Source organism: Callorhinus ursinus, unplaced genomic scaffold, assembly GCF_003265705.2.
Source record: "Callorhinus ursinus isolate GAN/ISIS: 27379988/994484 unplaced genomic scaffold, GSC_fseal_2.0 scaffold16, whole genome shotgun sequence".
NCBI classification, from domain to species: domain Eukaryota; kingdom Metazoa; phylum Chordata; class Mammalia; order Carnivora; family Otariidae; genus Callorhinus; species Callorhinus ursinus.
In genome coordinates, this window is record NW_027397078.1 from 40,136,088 (window position 1) to 40,157,664 (window position 21,577).

At 40.1% G+C, this 21,577-nt stretch overlaps 1 protein-coding gene and 1 long non-coding RNA gene across 3 annotated transcripts in view; one reads left to right on the forward strand and one right to left on the reverse strand.

The window, feature by feature from the left end:
* Nucleotides 1–21,577, forward strand: part of LOC141374299 (uncharacterized) — a 193,024-nt gene that overhangs the window by 101,770 nt on the left and 69,677 nt on the right. The gene's annotated exons all lie outside the window — the stretch shown is intronic.
* Nucleotides 4,690–20,478, reverse strand: LOC141374300 (uncharacterized). Its single transcript, XR_012381078.1, has 4 exons — nt 20,342–20,478; nt 11,663–11,752; nt 9,206–9,333; nt 4,690–5,193 (listed from the first exon to the last, which is right to left on the reverse strand). It is a non-coding gene; the product is annotated as an uncharacterized lncRNA (long non-coding RNA).

Consider the following 21,577-nt stretch of genomic DNA (forward strand, 5'->3'; position numbering starts at 1 on the left):
TGGTTATCATTCCTGAATGGAACTCTACAAGCATGCAGTGGTTATCATTCCTGAATGGAACCTCTACATGCGCACATTAGTTATCATTCCTGAATGGAATCTCTACAAGCACATACTGGTTATCATTCCTGAATGGAACCTCTACAAGCAGGAAAGACTCTGCACCCTGACATTATTACTGGGGTGTGGATCTAGTCCCTTACTCCATGAGTCAGGTGCAACCAGCAAACATGCATCAAGTAACATTGAGCCCCGGAAGGCACTGCAGAAAGCAGAGGATCCAAGAAGACGGAGCCATGTGGAGTCTTCACAGGTGCATGTGGGAATGAGCCAAACCCACACAAAAAGGTTCCAGAACAATGGGTTTGAACACTCAAATCCAGCATTGGGTGTTGCAGATAAAAAGCCCAGAGCCATTATTTATAAGCACGTTTATGAAGACTGATGGAGGACAGACTTCTCCTGCTTTGAAGGCAGACGGCTTTCACTGCAGGACAGGCGTACCTCCTTTGTGGGAAGGGACAGGCTTGAGCACTCCTAAGACAAGGAATAAAATGGAGGGGAGGCATGCAAGGTGGGACTTGGCCGAATGACTGTGAGTCCTGAGAAGGCAGAGGTGTGTGTGAGTCGGAAATGCCCGGGAGCCAGGAACACTGACAGTATCACTCCCAGTGGGAGGGCACAAGAACATCAGTCAGGCAGAGAGCCAATTCAACCTTCCCCTGGCCTTTGGTGTACACAGACCCGCAAAAGATTGCACGAGCCCCACCCACGTTGGGCAGGGCCATGTGTTTTATTGGATGCATCAGTTCAAATGCTCATCTCATCCACAAACACCCTCACACACACACACACACACACACACACCCAGAAATAACACCTGACCAGCTATAGCTGGGCATCATGACCCCTCGGGTGGACACAAAATTAGCGGTCAGCCTGCCAGGGTGGATTCGGACTGTGCCGTATGCCCCCCTCTCTTCCCTGTGATGCCACACGGACATTGCAGAGTTCCCGAGAGCCCTTTAAAAAAAAAAAATCACGGATGTCCATTTATAACACTGTGCTGAGACATCGGCTGTCCTGAATCAACAGTTGCTATGGTAACAATTAACAGTTCAGATCAAAATGCTATTAACGTGGAGGCAAAAGAGCATTTCTTTGAAAATGAATAAAAAAAGATTTCCTGGAGTATGAACCATCATTTAGGCTCTGTTCAGAACAGACCTCACTCTGGACCGGCCACAAGCATACATAATCTAGAAGCTCTCCTTGCAAATTTGCCAAACCTGAGTGCTTTCTCTACAAGTGCATTGCTGTCGTGGTTGTATGTGTGTGTGTGTGCGGGCACTCATTCTCAGGGTACAAGTGCAGAGTGATATAGAAGGTTTATCAACAGGGGCGCCTGGGTGGCTCCGTTGGTTAAGCATCTGCCTTCGGCTCAGGTCATGACCTCAGGGTCCTGGGATTGAGCCCTTGCATTGGGCTCCCTGCTCCCCCCGGGAGCCTGCTTCTCCCTCTGCCTGCTACTCCCCCTGCTTGTGCGCTCTCTCTCTGTGAAATAAATAAATAAATAAAATCTCTTAAAAGTAAAAAAGAAGTTTATTAACAGATAGGTGTGTGAATCTTTCAAAATCAGATCTCCCGAAAGGAAGGGACATTTCCGCACAGCCACCTGCGTAAGGCATCGGTCCTCGCTTAAAAGTGCTCCTGCGTAATTAGAAACTGTCCTGCTATTACCCACCACCCTCTTTAGAAAGTTATTAGGCTGATTCCTTGGTAAGAACAGTGTAAATAGCATTAGCAGAAGGACTTAAATTGTTTCCTTCTGAAGACTAACTACTGGGTAACGAAAGTACTTTACTGGTAATTATTTCAGAGGGAAATTACCACCAGAGCAGAACAAAAGTGAAATTCTTTACGTTACAAAATGTTTTTCATAGACTCTAGGGGGAAACAAAAACACACATTCGCATCCTTGGGGGTTTCCTTTGTAAAACATCCAGTGGCATTGGCCTTACTCTATAAATGCTCAGACTCACTCTGAAATGATTTTTGACCTGGATGCACGCTCCACCCCACCCTCTGGGGTTCTTTATAGAATCCGTTGAGGCCCCCTTTTTTGAATTAAATATATATGTATCAAACCAAAATTGTAAGGCAGGGTTCTGCAAATTTCTTCTTGAAGAGCCACATAGTAAATATTTCAGACTTTCAACTTTTACAAACCGAGAAGCAACACTGGAGAGATTATGTAGGTATATATGCTATACAGCCATTTAAAACTTAACCACTTAAGCATCCGGCAATCGAGTTCGGCTGAGGTCATGATCTCAGTGTCGTGAGTTTGAGCCCCGAGCTCGTAGACTCTGCGCTGGGCGTGGAGTCCGCTTCTGACTCTCTCTCTCCCGCTCCTTCTGCCCCTCCCCTGCTCCCACTCTCTCCCTTGAAAATAAATAAGTAAATCTTCTTTAAAAAATAAAATTTTAACCATTTAGAAATGTCAAGGCCACTCTTAACTCACCAACCATGACAAAAACAAAGAAACATGGATGGCTGGTCAGATTTGGCCCCTGATCTAAAGTATCAAAAATGCCCTAATAAAGAGATGTTAGTAGTAAGAAAAGTATTAATTACAGTCACTGAAACTTATAGGTCCAAGCTTATGGAATTATTTCACACATTTTACCTTAATTTACAGAGTTACTACTTCCCTACCATCATTTTAAGTGATACCCTCAGGGGGAGTTTTTAGGGAACCCATTTGATTTAATGCCAAGAGGACAGAACCGTCTTTTTTGTCTGAAATGTTCATAAAAGGGACATGATTTGTGGCATCGGCTGGCATGTGAATGAGGGCCAAGCAGCTCTGTATGCTGTTTTATTGACATTGCCCTCAACAAGACAGGATTTAGAGTAAACCAATAGGTAATGCACAGTACCACCAAATCCTTAGAAGGGTTTTCAAGGATAAAAGACATGTGATCAGGTTTCCAGTACGGACTTTGGACTTTTTTTACCTACTTGCATGTAGGGTCCTCTACTGTCCAACCATTGTTGAAGAAATAAAACTTCCATTGTAGATATTTCTGTATATTTTTTGGAAGCCCCAATGAGAGTCACCCCAACTCAGTTTTGCAGAAATCATCCTAATGTGTGAGACAGTGGACATTGCCAAATTAAGTACTGAGTGTCAAAAAAGAAACTGGAAAATGCGTGTCCTGCTCAACCTTGTAACTAACGTTATACAGAAAAATAATGGGCGTCATGTCCAATGTCACCTCAACACCGAGACAGAAGACAGGGAATCAGTAAAAATCATGGCAGCAGATGTTTGACTTGCTTCTTGACAATGAAGTAAACTGTAACCCCGGGGTCAGGAGGTCCATCCAGCTTTCTGGCCCTATCACTGACCACTCATCATTTTGTGGTTAGTAACGTGTTTCCCCTTCTCCCCTCTCACCCCCACCTCCCGCCAGCCACAGGAGTTTGATACCCAACTGAGAAATTCTGACATTCCAGCCGGCTATAGACATTTCTAGAATGCCTACCTTCCCCCCCCACCACCAACCTGTACGTTTGGCTCAAATGCTGCTTGATTCTTAGGACCTGGCCTTGTTTCTTGGAATACCATCACAATGACTATTCCACAAAAAAAAAAAAAAAGTATCTTGAAAAGAAACAATCATTAGAGGATGTAACAGAGAGAGGTGCTAACCAAAGCTTCCATGGCGATTCTATTACAGGATATAAATGTATCAAGACATCACACACACACCCTAAATGTACACAGTGCTCTCTGTCAAATATATTTAAATTCTTAAAAACCTCAGAAAATACCTTAGCAATGGCTGTATTTTTTCTCTTGTGACCCATATAAACCCAGAGCAGTGTAAGCCACAAGCTTGATGGTCCGGACAGAAAGAGAGCTTCTCCCTCTCCCTCAGCCTCTCCCTCCATCATGTGCACGCTCTCAAATAAATAAATAAATAAAATCTTTGTTACTATTAAAATGAGGGGAGTTTTTAAACTTACTTGTGAAATACACATAACATAAAATGTACCGTCTCAGCTATTTTTAAGTGAACAGGTCGGGGGCGTTGAGTACATTCCCATGATTGGGCGATCATCACCCCCCATCCATCGCCACAATACTCTGTATGTTGCTAAACCTGACGTCTCTACCCATTAAACACTACCCTCCCATCCGCCCCTCCTCCAAGCCCCTGGCAACCACTGCGAATATGTCTCTATGAATGTGATGATGTTAAGTACTTCCCATAAGTGGAATCATACAAATGTGTCTTTTTGTGACTGTCTTATTACATTCCAGCATAATGTCCTCAAGGTTAGCAAAGGGAGTTTTTAAAAGCTCGTTTCACAAGGCACAAAATTGTAGAATACAATAACCCCAATTTAAGATTTTTTAGAACATGCACAGGTAGAATTAGTGCTTCTGGGATCCAGTGATTGGTTCCTCCGAGTGTGAACAACATAATTAAAATGCATGTTTCCCTTCTTCCGACAGTGTCCACTTCCTGTAAAGACATGGGGGCAGATTCAGACTTTAGTCTGGGGATTTAATTAGAAACTTTGTACTGAGAGGGAATATCTCCCAATTAAAAAACCAGGACACAGGGTAATAACGAATAAAAATGATTTAAAAGTACATTGGAAACATACCCTGATCTATCTGTGCAAAGTGATAAAGATGATTTGGGTGTTTATGCGCAGCTGTGTCCAATAACAGCCAAATGTGCTCAGTGCTGAGAAACAACGTAACGTGCTTTTGATATTGTCGTTTTCTTAAATGGTCATCTTGTTTTGTGGTTATGTAAAGCCTTATTTGTGGAATGGCTACTGTTTTGCGGCGTTGGGAAGCACTCTTCTTCCCCATGTGTTTTTACATCTTCTTGCTTCATGGCTTCTTACCTGATTATTGATTTTAAAGAGCAGTAGTGCATCCCACACTTGGGGTATCAGGAAGAATAATGTGTTTGTTTGGCCTTAATGCAGTAGGGCAAACCTGCAGGTAAGCGTAAAGGGTACCAGTTTGTAACCGTGACTCCTGAATTTTACTTCGAGCTTCTTCATCAATTCTCCAACCTCAGACGAGACGTGCGGCTTTCATGCACAATGTGAAATGAAGCACCTGGGTAGATCGTGAGTCTTCAAAGGAGATGGTAGCTGAAACTGCAATCCATTAAAAAAAAATCGAGACAAAAAAGCCCAGAAAGTGAGCAATCCATAAAACAGCCAGATAGTACATCTGCTTCTCATCCCTGCCCCTCCTCACTCCTGGGAGTGCTCAGTCCACCCTTGGGTCTCCAAGCACAGTTTGAAGACTACTGGTAATCTCTAAGGGCCACCGCGCTCGGTTGTAAAACACACACACAAAATAATACACAATTATATTAAAACAATGTAAATTAATTTGAATACGAATGATTAATATTTCTTTTTTAAGATTTTATTTATTTGAGAGAGAAAGTGAGCATGAGCATGGGGGGAGGAGCAGAGGGAGAGGGAGAAGCAGGCTTCCTGCTGAGCAGGGAGCCTGATGCGGGGCTTCATCCCAGGACCCTGGGATCACAACCTGAGCCGAAGGCAGATGCTTAACCAACTGAGCCACTTAGGCATCCCCAGATGATTAATATTTCTAAAAATAAAAGATACCATCAACAAAGAAGAAAGTCAAGAATGTGAAAGACTATTTGGATCACATTTTATCCCAACTGTTTATAAGTGATATCAAGAATAAAATAATTCGGGGCGCCTGAGTGGCTCAGTTGTTTAAGCGTCTGCCTTTGGCTCAGGTCATGATCCCAGGGTCTTGGGTTCAGGCCCTGCATCGGGCTCCCTGCTCACGGGGGAGCCTGCTTCTCCCTTTCCTTCTGTGCTCTTTTGCTCTCTCTGTCAAATGAATAAATAAAACCTTTAAAAAATTATTTTAAAAAGAATATAATAATGCAATATATTATGATGCATTCATATACATAAGAATATATGTATATCATTATATCATCTACAAAGAGAAAAGCCAGGAATGCACAAAGATTATTTAAAACATGTTTTACTCCAAACATATCAAGAATGTAAGAATGTATTATAATACCTTTATATACATAAGAATGTAAATGAATATCCGTGTATGTAAGAATATATAAATGTACACACAAATAATCACAGAGTTTGAAAAATCAGTAAGAAAAGTGGGGGAAAGGGCACCTGGCTGGCTCAGTTGGTGGAGTGTGTGACTCTTGATCTCAGGGTTGTGTGTTCAAGCCCCATGTTGGGGATTACTTAAAATCTTAAAAGAAAGAAAAGTGGGGGAAAACGCCATCAAAGTAGGCGAGAAACCAAATAGCACTTGGAAGAAAAAACCTGAATGGCCAATAACACATGAACAGCCATCTTTTATTCACGGGAGAGAAATTCAAGTTAAAACATGAATAAAACTCCCTTAAGTTGAGCAAAAAATTATGTCACTGTGGAAAACATGAAGCAAACTAAGGAAAACATGAAGCAAAAAAAAAAAAAAAAGGATCCTCTTAACTGTTAGAGGGAGCATGGATTGACACACCTCTTTGGGAAGCCTTCTGGAAGCCTCCATAGACCTGAAGATGCATTCAGCCTTCCAGCTAGCTGTCTACTCTCGAGAATCTTGTGTGCACAGAATCATGGACAAGAATGTTCCCTGTACTGCTTGTAATAATGAAAAATTAGAAATCAGCCACATTGGAATAATCCATTTTAAGTAAAATGAATGAACTGTGATTGCAGGTATCAATCCAATCCATGTCAAACTTAATTATGAATGAAAGATGACCTTCAGCATACCATTTACATACGTTTTAAAATGGATGGTAGGTAGGTAGGTAGGTAGATGGTAGGTAGATAGATAGATAGATAGATAGATAGATAGATAGATAGATCTAGATGATGAATGGATGGATGGATGGATAGATAGATGGATAGATACATAGATATATTGGATGATGGATGATGGATGGATAGAGATGATAGATAGATACATAGATTGGGTGGATGGATGGATGGATGGAAGGATGGATGGGTGGATGGATGAACAGACAGACAGATGCATTAGAATGATAAGAAAACCCAGGGATCCAAGAGAATGTTAAACCAAACTAATTAAGGTCGGCTGGGAAGAGAGCGAGGGAAATGAAATCGAGGGCATGTACATGGGGGATTTTAAAAAATATTTCTCAAGGATGCCTGGGTGGTTCAGTCTTAAGGTTAAGCAGCTGCCTTCAGCTCAGTCAGGTCATGATTCCAGGGTCCTGGGATCAAGTCCCACATCGGGCTCCCTGCTCGGCAGGGAGCCTGTTTCTCCCTCTGCCTCTGCAGTTCCCTCTTCTTGTGCATGCTCTCTCTCTCCCCCTGACAAATAAATAAAATTTAAAAATCTTTAAAAAATATTTCTCTAACATGTTTTAAAACCCATCATAGAGAAAGCATAAAGGAAATATGGCAAAGCTCTTGACACTGCTCTGTCCTCCACAATATCAAACCTGCTAACATTATCTCTTCAAAAATATATTTCTAGGATATGAGGAAGATTACATTATTTTCCTAGCGAGAAATGGTGGCTCATAAGTCTCAAGTGCCATAAGTAATTTCAAGTGGAATATGCAATTAATAATTGATATGTTTATTTTCCTCGTTCATTCATTTCATGTTTTTCCCCCTGTTTAAATGTGATTGTTTTTATATATCAGCAAACAGTATCAAGCAACAAATAGTTGAGATCTTCCCATTTGAAAATATGAATTTTTTTAAGGAATAAGTTAGCTCGCACATGTTTTATCGCTAGCCTCCATTAATTGCAAGAGTGTAAGTACTAATGTCCCCCGAATGTAGCAAACCTATACCCCTGTGCATGGTGTCCTCCTGTCGTTGCTGTCTTTTTATTTCCCGTAATCAGACTTTCTGGTCTGGACTTTGTATTCCTTTCAGCGAGGGCGGCAATCTCGACTGTGGTGCCCCTGAAATCCTCAACATTTCAGACAGCAGAAAGTAGTATACAATTTGATGTTGAGGGAAGCAAGTCTGGGAAGAGAATACCATACTTCCAGTGAGGAGGAGCAGAGGAATAGTGCCAACCCTTATGGACCCTGCTTGGGTCATCCTTGCTTGAAAGGGAAGAATATTAGAGACTTGTTGCCAATGTTTTTAACTACATGCATCCTTTATACGTATGTATATGACACACTCGCATGAACAAATATGTCTCTATATATGCCCTACGTATATGTCTCTCCCTCTATCTCTCTGCATACGCACATTTATTGATATGTAATTAAACCTTATATTATTATGCTATATATTAACATATTGACTATTAATATATTAACACTAATACATTCATATCTGTAGGAATGCAAATGAATGTTATGCTAATTAACATATTAGTATGTGCATCATATAATAAGTTACATGGTATATCATATCACACAATATATAATTTATAATATATAATAATACATCAACCTTTATTATATTCAGATAATATATTACTTGATATAATAATATAGTTCATATATTTATATGTATCATATTTATATTAATATAGTATTTATGTATTAAGAAATACTATGTGCACAATAATTTAGTGTTTTATGTCACATAGGGTTCTAAATATGCTACATTTGGGGCGCCTGGGTGGCTCAGTCGTTAAGCGTCTGCCTTCGGCTCAGGTCATGATCCCAGGGTCCTGGGATCGAGCCCCGCATCGGGCTCCCTGCTCCGCGGGAAGCCTGCTTCTCCCTCTCCCACTCCCCCTGCTTGTGTTCCCTCTCTCGCTGTGTCTCTCTCTGTCAAATAAATAAATAAAATCTTTTAAAAAATAAATAAATAAATAAATAAATATGCTACATTTGTTGCTTTCCCAATTCAGTCTTCACAACAGCCATGAGCCATTATTATACCCATTTTATACAGAGTACCGATACCCCAAGAGGCAAGTTCCGTGAGGTTCCATGACAGGAAGCGCTAAGGGCAAGCAGTGATTTGATTCCAGCCTGCGTGGCCTAGAGAGATCCCTTCCCAACTGTTGGCAGTTGCCATTGGTTTCCACTTTTTCCCAAGTGCATGATGGCACCTCAGAAGATATGAATGAGCCATATATCCAGAAATCTGCCATATTGAATTTAGCATTAATAGCTTCAAGGTTAATCCTCACCGTATGCATTCTTCATCCATTGTCACTATTAGAAGTACTGGACCACATCTCGATGTAACAAGTGCATGTCCACCTCCAAAACCAAAAGTGGGGAGATGAAGCATCCTTGGTAAATCACGTTTGTCTCACTGGGGATACAGATGTTGCAAAGGAAAAGTTGTAGATGCATCTAGGTTAATCACCAAAGAGAATCACGGATAGCCTGGATCTATTTAAGTAGCTTGTGTATGGAACATTCTCTATGTATTGACTATTTTAAGCCCCATTATTACCATTATCATCTACAGCTACATTTATCGTCATCGGCAAGTAATGGAAAATGTTTTGTGAACTCCCAAAGCACTGTGGGCTCATTTCAGAACATCCTGTGCTCTTAATGCATTTCTTAATGATGGTTCCAAGTTGTGATGGGGAGCAGGGGCTTTGGAAGTCAAAAAGCCAGTATCTCATTGCACCCTCTTATTCAGGTGGAGACAGCCCTGCCCATCTTACAACAGACACCAATAATACACCGAGCTCAAATTACCAAGACTTCACTTACCGAAACCAAATGAAATATCAATAATCCTTTTTGAGGTAATTATTGCACATATAAAATCACCTCTGATTTTTGTACAAACAAGCACAAAATGGGAAGATGAGAAGATGCTGATGCATTCAGACGTTGAGATTCTGACCAAGGAGCTTCACCATAAAATAATTAGTTGCAGCTTTAAAGGAGATCTTATGTTATGCTTATCTTTAATTGGAGTTGGTCATCCAGATGAATTGGAATGGCTATCTGAGTGTGAAGAATTGGTAGAAATACAAGAGCCTTGGGTTGGGTTCTTAAGAAACAGAAGCTGAGACAAGAATGTGGGTGCAGTTGATTCGTGGAAGGAAAAACCAGCAAAGGTTGGTGGTGGCGGGGGGGTGGGGAATGCCAGGAGGCAGAAAGGCATGACAAAGGGACAGCCTCTGCACAATGCAGCCTTGGTCTGACATCATGGCGGGGCTCAATGTCATGGTCCCCATGGTGGAGAGGTAGGGTGTCGCTTTCCGGGTAGGGCAACTCATTGTCAACCAAGGGCAATGCTCTAGGGGGAGACCAGCTGTGAACCATTGGCTGAAAGACAAGTGCACTGGCCCCTTGAGGGGGCGCTTGGGCAAGGTACCAAAACAGCATCTATCACACCTACCAACCCCTAGACCTGGAAGTCTCTTTAAGCATTCATTTACAATAATATGTCTCTTCCTGCTGTGACTCCTAACACCTACCACTCAGAAATTCCAACACCTTGAATTCAGATTAAATCATGATTCTTATGCTGGCCAAAACTGTACATAATTTAAGGCCATGGTTTCTAAATCTTTATGTCTACCCCCACTGTAAGGTACAGATTTGTAAATAGCAGGTTGTTGTTTTGTTGTTTTATAAGATTTATTGGCATGATTTCAAAATCTGTGGTTCTTTTTGTACACATGTTTTCCTGGCTTATAAATCCATGCTTAGAATAACGATTTCTCAATAAGAAGTTGAACAGGATTTTTAGCAGGTTTTATAAATCAAGCGCAAAATATATAGTTGAAACTTCTAAAAGCAAGGATTTATGTATCCTCACAATAAATCATGAGTCTAAATATCCAGAGAGTCCCACTGATTTTGTGTTAATCTGGTCAGTTGCTGGGTACATACTTCATGCCTTTTAATCCAATTCATATTCATAATTAGAACACATTATTTCCTTAAATATCTGTCGATTTATGGTTATCTTAAATGCATGCATTTGGAGGAGGTTGGAAGCTTGCTTGCATATTAACAGTTACCGAGGATAAGAAATGCTATCACCATGAGAATGAATGAAAAATGTACAACAATAATATTGAGTCCCATACGTAAAGGATAAAGCAGAATTTGAAATCTCTCCACTTCCGTTCTCAAAAATACACCATACAGTAATTATTCTTATGTGACATTAATTCAACTTTATAACTGTAGAATGTTTTATGATTGACTTAACACTTTTATGTCTACGTCTTTATTTTATTCTGACACTAGGAAATAGGCAGGGTCCGTAGAATTGTCTATTGACTCCAGTTGAGAAACTGAGCCTCAGACTCCATGCATTTCTGAATGTCACGGAGGCACTCTGGACATCACGGCTGCTGGCTCTGGGTCCTGCCCTCCAGCTGTCCTCAGACTCACCCCTGTGCGCTTTAGCATGGACCCAAATGCTAATCCCAAGAGGGAAGCCTCTTTATGGAGACTCTCCTCCCTTTCCTCAAAGTCTCTATACACCAAGAATCATGCAAAAGTTTGGAAAGTTCATTGTTTTATACCTTTCTCCATCACCATGGGAGGGGACAACGTGTCGGCAACTCACTGTCAACATAAACCACGTCTATAATTGTTATTACAACTTACCTCTCAGCGTTTTATGTGTTGCCAAATGCCAGAGGACACTGACCAGGACTCACCTGTTAGGGCTGATGCGTGGACTAACAGTTATGCCCACAGAGAAATCCCATCAGCCTTGCAACTGGGGAGCTGGTTCACTAGCAGTCTTACTGTCATAAAAAAAGAAATATGGATTTAATTTTCAATAAAGAATTAAATGCTTTGTTAATATTATTAAACATGAAGGTAATGTCTTAAAATTTTAATCAATGATTAATGTCATGATGGGAAGGCTGTATGCAAGGGGCCTGTCACAGAAAATGTGTTCAGTATTCTATATAAATGACTAAGTGACTGTTTAAAAAGATGAAATAAAGGGAGGAATTGGAATTTGGGTGTGACTAGGTCAGGAGGTTGTTGAACAAGGTGACTTTATAATTTCATCATTCATGCAGGACTAGGGAGAAATAGGGACAGAGAAATTTTACAGTTTTATGAATTTTATAATTATAAAAATATTAATTAAAAAGAAAAGTTTGATCAAATTGTTGGAGCTGTATGTTAGTCCTATTTAAAAGTATATGTTAAAAAAAAAAAGACGATAGTAGGAAGGGAAAAATGAAGGGGGTGGAATCGGAGGGGGAGACTAACCATGAGAGACTATGGACTCTGAGAAACAAACTGAGGGTTCTAGAGGGGAGGGGGTGGGGGGATGGGTTAACCCGGTGATGGGTATTAAGGAGGGTATGTACTGCGTGGAGCACTGGGTGTTATACGCAAACAATGAATCATGGAACACTACATCAAAAACTAATGATGACTAACATAACATAATAAAATAAAATTTAAAAAAATATATAGGTTTTATTTATTTATTTATCTGAGAGAGAGAGCACAGGCAGGGGGAGAAGCAGGCTCCCCGCTGAGCAAGGAGCCAGATGAGGGACTCGATCCCAGGACCCTGGGATCATGACCTGAGCTGAAGGCAGACAATTAACCAACTGAGCCACCCAGGCATCCCTAAAAGTATTTCTTTAGGGGAGCCTGGGTGTCTCAGTTGGTTGAGAATCTGACTCGATCTCAGCTCAGGTCTTGATCTCAGGGTTGTGAGTTCAAACCCTGAGTTGGGCCTGAATAAATTTAAAAAAATTAAAATAAAAATAAAAGTATTTTTTATCTATATACAGAGACACATGCATCATTAAAAAATATTTCTTGGGGTGCCTGGGTGGCTCAGTTGGTTAAGTATCCAACTCTTGTTTTCGACTCAGGTCATGATTTCATGGTAGTAGGATGGAGCCCCATATCAGGCTCTGTGCTCAGTGTGGAGTCAGCTTCAGATTCTCTCTCTGTCTCCCTCTCATTTACTCTCTCTCAAATAAATAAATAAAATGTTTTAAAAAATATATATTTCTTGCATCCTGGTTCTGGATAAGATATATATTAGCCTCCTTGGGCTACCATAACAAGATACCACAGAAAAGTTGGCTTAAATAACAGATTTATTTTCTCATGGTTCTAGAGGCTGGAAGTCCAAGATCAAGGCGGGGGCAGGGTTGGTACCTTCTGAGGATTCTATCCTCAGCTTGTTGATTGCTGTCTTCCCGTGTCCTCATATGGCCCTTTCTCTGTGTCTGCTCGTGCCTGGTGTCTCTTCCTCTTATGCGGACAGCAGTCCCATTGGATTAGGGCCCCACCTTTCTGATCTCCTTGAATCTTAACTACCTCTTTATACAGTACCCCCAAGTACAGTTATACTGGGGGGTTGGGTTTCAACACATGAATTTTGAGGAGATACAATTCCGTCTGTAAAATGGGGATAGTGCATTGAATGCTGACTCTCCCCGGACAAGATGCACAGAATGGCGATTTGGAGACTCTGAAAACTGTATGGCCAGTACACGGTCATTAGAATGGCCCAAATCCAACATTGAATGTGGGCAAGGGTGTGGAGGAAAGAGACTCTCATGCATTTCTGCTGAGAACATAAAATGGTACAATCACATTGGAAGACAGATGGTTAGTTTCTTAGAAAATGAAACATCCTCTCATCGTGCAATCCAGTAATCCTGCTCCTTGACTGATATTCATTGAAGACATTGAAAACATGTCCACTGGATGCTGATGGCAGATTTATTCATAATTGTCAAAACCACGGTTTGCTAATATCATCAATCCAATCTGGAAAGACGTTAGGTATGGGAAGCTCTCAGTAGCAGATAAAAATCAGATTTTTCTTTGAAGCCAATGGCTCACTCTGTTCATTTTGAACTACCTAGGTGGGTGCATCAGACATTCTTTTCATTTGTTTTTCCACGAAAACAGCTGCTACCTCAGTTTGCAACTCAAGTAACTGAACATATGCTTCCCTGGAAGACAGCAATCATACTTCAGTATGCAGAAGACCCTCATGTGCACCTCGTTTCACCATACAGGTGACTAACAGACCTGCAGAGGGGTTGAGATTTAATAAAATCAACAGTTGTTTTGTTTCATAAAGGTCACTCTTAAGTGAAGCTGTCTCCCCCCCCCCCCCCGCCCTGCCCATTGTCTCCGAGGCTGGAAGGTACTGAATAACACCGTGACTAACAGTAGATATTGATGCCATTGCTTTGACTGGTTCTAAGTCAACAGTAGTGTTACTTACTATGTTTTGCATCTTAAGTACAAATATCAACATTGAGAGAAAGGCACAAAACATGATGATGTTCTGAAAATTGTTCTGATCTCCTGTTTTGATCTCCTTCTGATGCTCTTGGGAAATCCAGGGGTCCAGAAACTACATTTTGATCATGGCTGCTTTAGCCCTAGTATGTTCATTTGTAATTATCCACAATCACAGCTTGGATTTTTGGTATTTCGATACATTTTGCTAGAGCAGCTGCTCCTATTGCAATGATGAATGATTTGTGGACCACAGACACTGCCGAGGACAAGTCTACCCCATTGCTTTTCCATTTTCTACAAACGTCACCTACCAAGATGTGCATGCCCTTCCCTAAAATTTGTCTTCATATTATGACAGGAAAACAAACAAGTGCATCTTCCACATGGAACACAGCATTCATAATATACCAGGTGTTTCAACAAAAACACAACAAACTTGGAAAATCTCTACTGTTATTCCTTGAATTGGTTGAACAATTCAACCAGTGTTAGAATTCACGGATATTTCAATATTCTCAAGTTGTGAATATAAAACCGATGTCATTCCTACGCTCAGGAAGGTGATGCTTTGCCAGTAGAACCAGCATGCTAACAATCTTCATGTTACTTTTAGTACATGCACAAAAAAACTGGGGAAAAGGATGGATAATTTCCAAAAGTCATTTGATCTAAATGAAAGATCATGCTTCCCAAAATGGCATGCAAATTCATTTTCTGCAGCTGTACGTGTTAAATCCACCTGCAGTCACAGGCTTACAAAATAACTACAAAATTTTGAAATAAATGCTGTTATGCCTACAGATCTGTATCTTCTGCTTTTCATGTGCCTTGTGAGATCCCAACAGCATTCCTGCTGAATTATAGATGTTGACAAATTTTTTTCAAGCAGGTTACAACTTCAGTATCAAATTTCTTGAGAAATGGAAATTTAATTCCTAATTTGTCCTTAATCATGGTCTGTTTCGGAGTTTGTTCTTGTCAAAAGGGTTTATTACAAAATTTTTTATGTTTGATCAAAAACATAAATACTTGTAGATTTATGCTACAATATTGTTAACACCTACTATAACAAAATATTCAGATGACTATTTATACCACCCTAAGGCAGGACTACTGAGCTTTCTTTTCCAGCACATGTTTGCTATGTACTTAACCAATGATGACCTGTTGCCACACTGAACCTTGCCCTGAGGGCTTCACATATATTTTGGGTAGGGGCACCAGCTATGACTCAGTGGACAGGTACACCAAATGGCAAATACCACTGGCCACTATCATCAGAGTATTCAGCTTCTGTTCCAACACCATTTGCATCACCTGTGAGCACCCTGCCCATTTGAAGGACAGTGTTAATTAGCACCTAGAAGGGTGCTTCTATTTCAGATAGAACCACTCACAAAACTACCTGTTTATTGCACATACCACCAGAGAAAATCACAGCAGAATCTGGAACTTCAGAGTGGAAGAATACCCCACCTATCATAGCTTATTTTAATGTAATGATGAGCAATGATGCAATTAACTAAAAATTAAAACTCTACCACGAATACTAAATTAAAAATGATGCTGAGGAAGTAGGCAAAAACATGCACATTTGGAACATGCAAGAAAAGTCCCATGCAAACCAGAAAATGTGGTTACCAGATGTAGAAAGAATTGGGAAAAAAAATAGTCTCGAATGTCATGGAGTACCCAACCTCAGTCGTTCTTGACTTCTGTGAGAAGCGATGATCATCATGATTTGAGAATTTGTTAAAATGTATCGATTGCTCCTATACTCAACATTTTGCCTAGAATTTCAGCGTCCAAGGAGATCCTGATTCTATCAATAGATTCCATAAAACCAGCTCTTCAACGGTGGCTATAGATTTAGTTGTTGTGACTGTTGTTATAAGAATTTACTGTCACTATTGTCATTTAGTGGACAGGAGCCAGGAATGATAAAAACTTCAGCAATGTACATTGAGAAGGAACAAAATAAAACAAAAATGGTACAATTCCCCACACAACTTTGAAATATCCCACCAGGTATTCATTTACATTTAAAAAAAAAAAAAGCTCCAGTAATTATCTGAATCTAGAACCTCACTCGATTTTATATCTAAACTCAAGGAGTATTTTTTTTCACACAGTTTTAGTAGGCACTGAATTTTCCAGGAACACAGCTACCAAGTAATTAGGGGGGAAATTGTCATTTATTTGTTTGGAAATGTACCAAGAGTTGTTAACAATTTCAGAAAAATTTCAACACTGCTCATGGTGTTTGAGTCACGAGCAACTCACCCACTAAAGCTTTGGGCTACTTCATTATGTCAGTAGTGAAGATATGTATTATATTATTGCATTTTGCTTCCCATTTATTGCTTGTGTGAATTAGGGAATTCATCCTCATCATTAACATTATTAAATTAAGTATATAGGTAAGTTATAACATAATGGGTAAGATTTCATCCTTTATCAGATTTGCAGTCTTGGTCAAGTTGTGTACCTCTCTCTGACTCTGTTCTGTCATCTGTAGAATGGTGATGAAAAGGACTCCCTTCACAAAGCTCGAGAATTAAGTGAGTTACCACTTTGTGTGAAAAGTGTTTGTGCCTGACACTTCGTATACACCATATAAAGTTAGCTATCATTAACATCGTCATTATTAGTTATTACTATACATGTGTGAGCACCAGGGGTATATTTTAAATCGACAGAAGAAATTTGAGGAACCCAGTTGAGAGACAATGAAAATTGCCTTCAGTGAGAGACGTGACTTTAGGTCTACCTTTTCTAAAAGAGGCATGCTTTACTCCTCTTTCCTGAAATTTATTCTTTTGTTGGTATGATCGAAATGTTCCTCCAAACCAGAGAAAAAAATCTTAATTATGCTTGGACCTGTAGGTAAATTAAACATTCTATCACTCAGTACTAGAATGCATTTCCTTTACATTCACTAAGCGTTGATTGAAAGGATTTTCCACGTATGAGGGAACAGAGTCAGAGAGAGGTGCACAACTTGACCAGGACTGCAAATCTGACAAGGGATAAAATCTTACCCATTACGCTATAACTTCCCTAATTCACATTTACAGAGATGTCTTCAGACATCTGAATTACATTTTCGCTCCCACAAAAGCAACATCATGGAGTCCCACTGCAAACTATGGCCATGCCACCTTCCTTCGTGTGGCTATCCACGAAGTCTTAGCTTGTCATGTCTGCTCAACGCACATCCCACTGATATTGCCACCTCATCCGTCCAAACTTTTCATAATCAACTGATTTCTTCCTCTGTGCTCTCCTGGGTGCCCTGGGCATTCAGCACCACCACAGTGGTGGTAATACTTCAGTGTCTTGGGGTTGCTGAGGCTGTCTTGCTGAGATGCAAATATATTTGATTTCTGCTGGTAAGCATTGGCAACCCTAAGACCAAAGAGATTCTGAGAAATGGCAGGGGTTTCATAACTTCTTGTAATACAAGTCAAATCATGCGTGATTTTCTTGGCTCTGTTTTAGGGAGTAGAACCAGGGACTCTTGCTAGCTATATATATATATATCTATATATATCTATGTATATAGATATATATAGATATATATTCACCTTCCTGAAAAAATATGATTGCTTACGTTTTTTCCCTCATTCTCTGGATCTCCCGAGCTTAACTAATGCCTATTTGCCCTCCGCCCACCCCCAAAATTACTCTTTAAAGTCTTGCAATATTGGATGTGGATACTGCTCTTTGGTTCATGAGCCTTAGAGCAGATAGATCCACTGTCTTTCCATATCAGGAAAGAGCAAACTGCAATGACTTACCAGGAAAAAAAAAAAATTCCATACTGTCTCCTACCCAAGTTATCAACAAACCCTGTCTGAAGAATTCACTCAATGAAGACTGATGGAAGGAGAAATAACCCACCTCCAGTCTAGCTTTGTGAAACATCAGGAGTTTGTGTTCTCTGATTGTTTGCACAACACTGTTTTGGACATGGCGAAATGGCATTCAAATTTGGCTTGGGTGCTCTACCATCTGCTTGGGTTGAGGACACCACACAAAAATGTCCTTATAGCCCACCATCTCAGTGGTTGTAGGGATGCTGTGGTCAATGCTGACCCCTTTGTCTTTTAACCTCACCATATTAAAGCCCATCTAAAACAATTACAGCTTTCATGTTGCAGAACACCGTTTGTTTCTCCTAATGACTCCATTGACTCTGTTGTTTTTAATGGAATGGCAAATGCTGAGTTCACTCCAATTAACTTAATGGACTAGATTATGGTTTATTTCTATAATTCTAATTTTTATTTACGTGTATTTTTTACATTTTTGTCATATGTATTATAACAGGTGTAGGAAATATCCCTTTTTTCACGTTACCCATCCCCAACCCACTCCCCTCTAGCAACCATCAGTTTGTTCTCTATATTTATGGGTCTGTTTCTGTTTGTGCTTGTTTGTTCATTTGTTTTGTTTTTTACATTCCACATATAAGTGAAATCATATAGTATTTGTCTTTCTCTGTCTGGTTTATTTCACTTAGCATAATACCCCCTAGGTCCATCCATGTTGTTGCAAATGGTAAGACCTCCTTTCTTTGGTAAGACTGCATAATATTCCATCACATACACACCACTTCTGTATCCATTCACCTGTTGATGGACACTTGGGCTGCTTCCATGTGTTGGCTACTGTAAATAATGCTGCAGTAAACACAGGGCTACATATATCTTTTCAAATTGGTGTTTTCATTTTCTGTGGGTACATACCCAGAAGTAGAACTACTGGGTCACATGACAATTTTATTTTTAATTTTTCAAGGAAACTCCATGCTGTTTTCCACAATTGCTGCACCAGGTTGCATGCCCACCAACAGTGCACAGGGGTTCCTTTTTCTTCACATCATCACCAACACTTGTTATTTTTTGTGTTTTTGATACTAGTCATTCAGACTGGTGTACAGTGATACCTCATTGTGAATTTAATTTGCATTTTCCTCATGATTAGTGATACTGAACATCTTTTCATGTGTTTATTGGCCATCTGGATGTCTTCTTTGGAAATGTCCATTGAGGTCCTCTGCCCACTTTTTATTTGGATTATTTGGGTTTTTATGGTGTTGAGTTTTGTAAGTTCTTGTGTATTTTGGATATTAACCCCTTACTGCATATATCACTTCCAAATATCTTCTCCCATGCAGTAGGTTATCTTTTTGTTTTGTTGATGGTCTCCTTCACTGTGAAAAAGCTTTGTGTTTGGTGTAGTCCCAATTGTTTATTTTTGCTTTTGTTTCCCTTGCCTCAGAAGACATATCTAGAAAAGCGTTTCTATGGCTGATGTCAAAGAGATTACTACCTATGTTTTCTTCTAGGAATTTTATGGTTTCATGTCTCACATTTAGGTCTTTCATCCATTTTGAATTTATTTTTGTGTGGTATAAGAAAGTGGTCCAGTTTCATTCTGGTGCGTGTCCAGTTTTCCCAACACCACTTGTTGATGAGACTGTCTTCTCCCCATTGTATATTCTTGCCACCTTTGTTATAGATTAATGGGTCACAGAATGTGTGTTTATTTCTGGGCTCTCAATTCCAGTGATCTATGTGTCTCCTTTTGTGCCAGGATCATATTGTTTTGATGATTACAGCTTTGTACTATATCTTGAAATCTGGGATTGTGATACCTCCCATTTTGTTCTTCTTTCTCAAGATAGCTTTGGCTATTTGTGGTCTTTTGTGAATCCATACCAATTTTAGGGTTATTTGTTCTAATTCTGTGAAAAATGCTATTAGTATTTTAATAGGGATTGCACTCAATCTGTAGATTGCTTTGGGTGTGTCTCCTCTGTAGTATTTTTCCTTGATTCTTGATGTACGTGGCTCTGAAGTTGGAAGGTCCTGACTTTCCTGAGGATGTTAAAATGCCCTGTGGTGCAAAGCACAGGGCCATGTCTGGAAATTGATTTCCTTTCCTTCCAACATCAGAACAAAGCCATGCCAATACCCATGTGAGGACCAGTGTGAGCCCCAAACCTCCCTGTTGGCTTGGGATCATTTTAAAGTAATTGGTGCCTGAGACAGAAGCCTGCAGAACGAGGCTCCCTCCCCCCTTACCTCCAGGAGCAGGAGCTAAGGAGATTTCCATTTCCATCCTGAAGAAAGACACACACTTGCCTTTGCCATGAGTGAAGGGAACTAGCAAAGAAACTACAAATATGTCCATGAGACAAGACATTAGCGTTGAAATCAGCTGATTCCGGAGAGCAAGAAAATAGAGTATGATTAGTGCCTGCCAAGTAACCATGCCCTGAGATCCTTACCAACTCCCCTTTCCCTATAGACCCTAGTGTAAAACAAAAACAAAAACATCAACCCCCAGGTAGGGAAGAAGGTGAGGCAGAAAAACAGAAGTACCATCACTCCATATACTCTAATTGGCCGGTCTACAACAGACTCCAGCTGGGGAAAAAGAAACGTTTTAAAGTCAAGGTTTTTTTTGTTTTTAATTTTGTCTGTAATTGGATAATTTAAACAACTGAATTAACAGTATATTGTATGACCAAAACCAGTTGAAGGGGAGAGACTCCTCTCATTGAAGGTGTTCATAGAGGCAGAAAGAGCAACATTAGGATGGATTCTGATTCCATGTTAGGAGTCCAAGTGGTAAGGATCCCAACCATGTGCTCAATGAATATTTATCAAGTTCTGACTAGAGCTACAGACAATGCCAAGTACCAGGGAATCTGAGAGAAATGGGACATGGTGCATCTGCTGGATGAGCTCATGGTCTTGGAGACAAGTACAAACAGAGAGACCTGGGTCCACGGAGAATGCCTCACCCTCTCTGCTGCATGTTCAGCAATAGATCTACCATGAACCCAGTGGTCACCCATTCTCAACAGAGACAGTATCCTAATTAATTGAAGGAGTGATGCCATGTTCTCCACTCTCAGAAAATAAGATAATTAAATGAACACTAGTTGACATTTACTTTAAAGAGGCCATTCTTAAAGCATTTCTTATGCGGCTCCTCTATTAAGTACAATCAACATTATGCTTTGGGATTAGTGGGTCATCTTTTAAAATCTTTGCTGCAGTTAAAACTGGGAAGACAAAGTGAATGCCCATAAAATAATGAACAATAAAAATCTCAGTGTATTTACCTGTTACTCTGAAGCAATTACAGTAAATGCTGCAGGATTTTACTAGGGTCAGAGGTAACCTGATTAATAAAAAGCCTCATAAACAAGGTGGGATTTGCAGAATGATTAAGATTTATCCCAAAAGAAGGGGGAAGAGAAGTTGTTCCATAGGAGAAAAGGGTAAAATGAGCAAAGGCACTGAGGGTTA